This window comes from Phoca vitulina, unplaced genomic scaffold (genome assembly GCF_004348235.1).
Source record: "Phoca vitulina isolate PV1807 unplaced genomic scaffold, GSC_HSeal_1.0 scaffold26, whole genome shotgun sequence".
In the NCBI taxonomy this organism is placed as follows: Eukaryota; Metazoa; Chordata; class Mammalia; order Carnivora; family Phocidae; genus Phoca; species Phoca vitulina.
The window spans coordinates 5,230,044-5,237,543 of NW_022589729.1; the positions used below are offsets into that span (position 1 = coordinate 5,230,044).

The following is a 7,500-nucleotide window of genomic DNA, read 5'->3' on the forward strand; positions in this document are numbered from 1 at the left end:
TCTCCCCATCCCCCACCTCCTCTTCACTATCTCAGTAGTAACTGAAACCTTAGCGGCCTCAGGGACTCAGTGCTGGGATAAAGGATTGCTTACATAGATTAGTGGCTATAAATGATAAAATTTCAGCTTTGCTTTCAGTAGCTTTTCAAGGGTGATTTTAGGAACCTATCCCAGACTTTTGGTACTGTCATTATTGGAAGATGCCTTTTCAGTTGCAAACAAGAGGCTTCTCAAATAACCCTTTCAACATCACCCATTTCTTTTTTTTTTTTTTAAGATTTTATTTATTTATTTGACAGAGAGACACAGCGAGAGAGGGAACACAAGCAGGGGGAGTGGGAGAGGGAGAAGCAGGCTTCCCACTGAGCAGGGAGCTCGATGTGGGGCTCTATCCCAGGACCTGGGATCATGACCTGAGCCGAAGGCAGACGCTTAACGACTGAGCCACACAGGTGCCCCCAACATCACCCATTTCTAAGGCTGCATCCAGCTCAGGTTGAGGAACCATACAGGAAAATAAGTTCACATGTTTTTTGTACCATATACTGGAGGAAATCTTTCATAATAAGACATGAGGTAGCTGATTCCTGCAGTGCATTCCTGTATGACAGACAGTTGTTCATTTTGGCAGCAGTTAATACTTTGGCCCAGGAACAGATTTTTACATTGCTAATGAGACATGTGATGCATTATTGAGGTTCCCAACATTTCAGTAAGTCAATGACTTGTTATATAGCTAAATATGGAGTAACAAGTTCAAGATAAATGACTTTATTTGCTATCATAGAAGATATGCATCTTTAGAGGAAGACAAATGGTCAATTAAAAAAAGATGAAGACATCTGGGCTTCTGGTTCCCTTTGGGAACTTATTAACTTCACAAATAAACGTGCCTTTTCATTTTCAATTAGCAATAATTTTGAGATAAGATTCATCTGAGTGAGGACTGCACTAATGGGTTCAGAATTGGTCCCTCTGAATATTGCACTCTCTGTCAAAGGTCCTCCTAGACCTCAAGGAAAAGACCCTTCACAGATTTGGAAGTTAATCACCTTATGGGAGAGGAAGAAAGAATGTGAGTAAAGCTTCTCCGATCATAATTTCCAAAAGGAGGGATGGAAGTTGTCTTGCTCAACTTGGTAAGCCCATTGCTTCTTTGACATGTCTTTATAAATGTCTAACAAGGAGAAGGAAGAACACACAAAAAAAGAAGGAGGAAGTAGAGAAGGAAGCAGAGGAAAAGGAAGGAGGGAAGAAAGGAAGGAAGGAAGGAAGGAAGGAAGAAAGAAAGGAAGGAAGGAAAGGGGAAAAAATGGGCCCTAAATAAAAATGTTTAACCATATATTTCTTCACATTTTTCTTCTGGAGGATGTCACTAAATAACATAGTGTTCCTCATTTTTCAGGCTGTATTTTATTCAAAATATATCTATGAGTTCATAATTTTCTTTATAATTCTCAGAAACAGAACCTTGCCTTTGTGACTTATGGTGATAAGGCTTGGTGAGTCCCAACTCATCCATCATTGGTTGTAGAAGAGTTGAGCCCTTCATTTTTAGGAAGTGATAGTATTTTGAGTGAGGTCTCGAAACCAGGTGGTGGCAGATTATACTTTTTTTCTCAATTAGGTCATAAGTTTTTTGAAGAAAGATCAGATCTTCCACTCTGCTTTGAAGTCGTGGCATGCTCACACTGCATTTTATCTATTGTATAGGACTAACAAAATCCCACTGAATGAGTGGAGATCCAGTTCTGATTTGATCCACTCCAGAAAGCTACCAAATGCAACAAAGACTGAGGAAGTTGGCCCTCCTGAGAGTAGAGGGACTATCTCTCTAACTCATAACATCATATTTGCAAATATTTCTTACATTCCAGCTACTGTTCCAAGTGCTTCAGGTATGATAAAGCATTTAATCCTCACAACGACCTATGTGGTGGGCACATTTATCATCATCACTGTGATCAACATCATCAACCTCGTTTTACAAATGAGGTTGGAGGGAAAAAGCATTTAATTTGTCTAAGACCACCTAGCAAGTAAGTGTACAACTAGGATTTGGGCACAGACAGCCTTGCTCTGAGGGTTGTGCTCCTAAATACCACACCTTATTGCCTTTTGGTATGACACGTGTGAGGATGGAAATATTGTCAGAACAATGCCAATAGAAACACCAAATCTCTGGGTTCTAAAAAAATGACCTAGTCCTGATGAGACAGTGGGCAAGTGCTCAAAATTATGGTTCACCCTATCAAATTTCTCTGCCAGAGATTGACACCTGTTGTTGAATTTGTCTGTTTGTTTGCTTGTCTAGTTTTGCTATAGTGCCTGGTCCATACAGGGCTCTGACCACACACAGTGTTTACTGACTTAGGAAACATGACAATGGGTGATGCTAGCAGACTGCAAGTTCAGAAATGTAGCCAATGTCTTATCTTCAACATATTGTCTTGTTCCAATGGATAATTTGAGGAACAAAGCTTTCCCATTCATATATAAATATATGTATCTTATATATATATAGTCTAATATGTATCTTATATATATGTATATAAAATATATATATTTTTTGCCCACTCGATGCTGAGTGTTTGCATACTTTATGTTGTTCATTCCTCATTAACTAGTTGACAGAGTCAATAAGCAACACAACAAAGATTCAAAGTGAGTACTGGCTCCAACCTCTGTGGGTCCCCAATCACCAGGAGATATGGCCCCTATCAACTGGTTAGTATTCTGTGCCTTTACTAACTCTATCAGCTCAAACACATTACCTAATCACAGAAAGACAAGTTTTCTCACGTGACTTGTAAATGGTAAATCTAGTCTGACATATTTTTATGAGAATTACATAATAAAATGGAATAACATCCAGCATGTAGAAACCACTTAACAAATTTTAGTCCTCTTCCTTATAAATAAGACATTTGAAATTCCCAAGCTTCTACTTTGTCCCAAGTGTCTCCCTCCACCTTGCTTTCCAACCATTCTACTCAGAAAAACATAAATAGGAGGATGCTCTTTATAGCCTCTGAAAACCTTCATCTCAATTCTTTCCTCCAATGTGAATTCAAAGGCGCAAAGATAGGCTTTCAATCAGTGGGCCCTGACTCATTGGTGGGTTATAATATTCATTTACTGGGCTACAACCAGCATTTTTTAAAAATAAAGTGGAATACAAAGAAATCCAAATAGATTTTGAACTATCAGTTTATTACACACTGATAGGGAAGAGATAGAAAGTTTCATTTTGTGCAACTCTCATTTCAGTTGTTTTTCATCTGTGCACACTACTTTTCAATGTAATTATTTCAACTTATTGGTGGTTTCTTGGAGGTAAGTGTCACAATCAAGGGACTCTTAAGGAACTTCTTCTGTAATGGAGGCTAAGTCGGTAATCTTATATTAACTTGGTTCAGAAGTTGCCTAAATCTTTTTAGCAGTATTAATCCACCTGTGATGGAGTTTCAGATCCAAAATTAATTTATCAAAGAACTGGAATCCAAAAGCGCAGGAGGATCGATGTCTGGCTTCTCCTTTACTGATTTCTGGTATAGTTCTTGTTCATAGTTCCTGTCACTTCATCTTCAGTGTTCTTCGGTAAACTTGAGATGGCTTTATACTTAATGGACCTGATAAAGGTGCTATGAGAACTCAACACAGGTGTCTTTTTAAGTGGTGCTTTAAGACCCACAACCGTTAAGTTTCACGAGGAAAAGGTCCATGTTTTTCTCAGTCATCCCACATGCCCACCCTCCATATTCGTTCTGCATTCCCAAAGCCCAGCACAGTGCCTGGTACAGAATGAGACGACATTAATATATATTGGATGAATTAAGAGTAAGTCCATCTCCAGATGGCAAAGCAAACTGATGATGGCCCCTAATAGTCTGATCCATTTAGCTACCTAAGTGTGTGTCTTGTTCACTTTAAGACTGAAGAACTCAGCCAAAATTTTCTCTGCCAGAAATAGCCCTAACAATATAAGAGCAATTGAAATGACACCACAAAGAAGCAATTAGTCAAATCTCTGGTGTGGGATATTTCTACAGAACCAAAATCTGAATATCACCGACAAGTCTATGCCATAAGATTTAAAAAGAAGAAGAAGGAGAAGAAAACGAGTTGTAGAACAAAACAGATTTCAGGATAAAACAACTAGTGCAAAGACTGGATCTTGCTTGGATTCTGAACAAGACATTTGAAATTCCCAATTTCAGATTCTGGATCTGAAAAGACAGATTTAGGGAATCTGGGAAAAACAAATATGGACTGGGTATTACATGATTTTTAAGGAATTCTCATTAATTTTGTTAGGTGTGATATTCACACAGTGATTATGGTAAAAGGAGGAAGCCCTTATCAATCAGCAGTGCATACAGAACTGTCTACAGGGAAAAAGACTTAACATCTGCCCTTGTTTTTAAATCTCCAAGTAAAGAAGATGTGTACACGTGTGAGGAGGATTAGATAAAATAGGATTGGTCAGATGTTGATTATCGTGACAGTTAAGGATGGATCTATGGAGGTTCATTATACTATGAGTTCTACTTTTGCATTCATTTAAAAATTTCTGTAAGTAAAAGTTAAAGGCAGTTAGCCCCAGCAGAACAGAAATGACAATGTAAAAGTTCAAGACTACGATTTCATGCTCCCTCGTATAGCCATGTACCAGGGGGACCCATGTCGGCATTTACTGGGTTTTGTGAACTGACTTTGAACACTTTCCAAATGTGATAATCTGGCGCTCATTATTTTTTTTAAATAGAAGATCATATGCACTGTTAGAAGCATCAAAACTCCATTCTATTCATCTTGAGCAAAATATTCCTCCCAGTACAGCTTTTTCCTTGAAAGAGGAGGAGGGCAGACAGAGGCTGGGGTGAGAGGTCGGTGAGGAGAAACAACCAGTGAGTTTTCCACTTTCGGGAGAATGGCAGGATCCTTGGGGAGACAGTAAATTGAAATTAAGGCTGTTTCAGGCAGCCTACAGGATGTGCCTGCAAATGTAGACATATCTAAATGGTGAAAAAGTCTGTTTGTGCCCATTCATATGAAGTGAATGCCTTGTAATGTGCTCCAGCCCCTGGGAATGGTGGCTGGATTCAGGAACGGAGGCCGGAAGAATGGGATGGATTTGACATAAGTACTTTTAAGTGCTCTGAAGGCTGGGCTCCTCCCTGCGGTTTAATAGCAAGGTCCACTGGGAGCTACAAGGAAGGAGCCGAGTGAATCCCTACAGCTTTTTGTTTTAAGGATAACAAATCTTAAAACAGGTGTGAGCTCAGAAAGATCCTTTTACTTCTTGTTTTTAGTCTGTTGTGGCCAGCCAGCTCTCTGCGTACTATTATCATTCCACAGAACGAAGTCCGGGGTAAGGGAAGGGAGAAGAGGTAAGAGAAGCTGAATAAACAAAAATTGCTTCGAGTGACTAATATTCATTAAGTCCTCTGGTCATGCACTATGAAATTTATTAAACTGTGGTTTCCAAGAGAATGTATTAGCGGAGCTAATGAACACAAATAAAAAAGAGGCCTCCAGGAAATGGTTTCCTGGGCCTGGATGAGGCTGCTGAGTAATGTGACAAGAGATTATAAAGTTAAAAGCTTCTATTATAGTCTAGAAGGCTGATTATTGGAAGGGGTTGCCCTTGGTGGGGGGAGGGAAGATAGGAGGGAGACTGAAAGTCTGACTTGCCTGAAAAAGGGGCCTAATGCTTTTCATTTATATTCATTAAGGAAGGAGGCTTTGTGCTGAAGGCCTCTGAACCCCTGCGCTGCCATCTGGTGGAGAAGGTACTTGAGAGGCCACGGAATACAGAGGACAGCCGCCATCTTTAAGGTGTCAGGAATTTGAAGGTCGGCTTTACTGTTTCCTGAGTAGTAGCAGTGGAAACCCTTTGTAAGTATGGTGTCAGGAGCAAAAATGAACACTCACAAAGTAACCACTATCTGTAATCTGATTTAAATACTGTATGAGGAGAGCTCAGTTATCCCGTTCTGCTGTCCTAATGCATCAGGACCTTAGCAATTAATATTATGTGGTCCTACCTACAGTACGAGGCTAAGGTGTGACTCATCCTAAGCACATTTGTTTCATAACCTAGTCCAGTTTCTCCCAGCAGAAACCTTGGGATCATCCTTGACTCTCCTCTTTCTCCCACACTTGCCATCCAATCCAGCAGCAAACACTGTGGCCTCTCTGGTCACCATATCATACCAGGACCCACTTACTTCTTCTCATGTACACTGCTGTCACCCTGATTTGAGCCTTTGGTGTCTCTCTCCTGGGTGACTGCGAATAGCCTCTAAACTGAGCTCCTTGCTTCCAGCCTTGCAGTCCACAGCCTGTTCTCCACCAGCAGCCAGATGAACCATTAGAACATGTTAGATCATTCCACTTCTCTGCTCAAAACAGAGCAGGCCCTTAAGCTCACTCAGAGTAAAATTTAAAGTCGTACAATGTGTTTCAGGCCGTAGTGGATCTGACCCAGCTCCCTCTAACTTCATCTCTTATGCTCTCCACTCACTCAGTCTGGTCCAACCACATTGGCCTCCTAGCCAGTCCTCAAAGACACCACACATCCCTGACTCAGCTCCCTCCGCCTGGAGAGCTCTTACCCCAGACAGTGGCATGGCTCTCCTTCTCCCATTCTCCCGGGTGTCCTGCCAAAGGTCATCTTGTCAAGGATGCCTTCCACTACCATCCTACCTAAAATAATACCTCTTCTTCTTCCTTCAGCATTTTTATCTCTTTTTTTTTTTGTCTTATTCTATTAGCAGCATTTATCACCTCCTGAAATGTTCTATATTTATGTGTTTATGCCCTTATTTTCATCTTCCCCAAATCCCCTACAATAGAATGTAAGTTCCATGGAATGTAAATTCCATTAAGTTCCACAGAATATTCCTTGGGGAGAATATAGTATTTTTAACATAGTTCGGGTTTTTTCTGAAACTTCAGAAGCTGGCAATGCTAACATGCTCCAGATCCTTACAGACTCTTGCAAACTATAAGCCCCATAGAAGCAGGTGTTTTATCTGACTTAGTCTCCCTTAATTACCAGCACCTAGTGCTGTGTCTGGTAAATGGTACACATACAATAAGACTTTGTGGGGTTTTTTTGGTAGCTCTAGGGTTTATTAAGCTGTGCCTCAGAAAGTATAAAATGCTTCACGATTTGCATGCCATCCTTGAGCATCGGCCATGCCAACCTTCTCTGTATCCTTCCAATTTTAGTACGTGTGCTGCTAAAGTGAGCCCAAGACCTTTTTTTTTTAATTTAGCGCTTTATGTACCAAATTCAATTATAAGTGTCCAATGCAATGATTTTTAGCCAAATGAGTTGTACAACCAATACCATAATCCAGTTTTAGAATATTCCGAAAACTCCAAAAAGCACACTCATGCCCATTTATAGTTTATTCTCACAACACCCTCAGCCCCAGGCAACCAATGATCTGCTTCCCGCCTCTATAAAATTGCCTGTTCTGGAGATTT

The 7,500-nt window shown here is 40.3% G+C and overlaps 1 non-coding gene across 1 annotated transcript; it reads right to left on the reverse strand.

Annotated features, from left to right (window-relative positions):
- Positions 1-7,157: 7,157 nt before the first annotated feature.
- On the reverse strand, positions 7,158-7,263 carry LOC116643621. Its single transcript, XR_004301584.1, has one exon. It is a non-coding gene; the product is annotated as a U6 spliceosomal RNA (small nuclear RNA).
- Between the last annotated feature and the right edge of the window lie 237 nt (positions 7,264-7,500).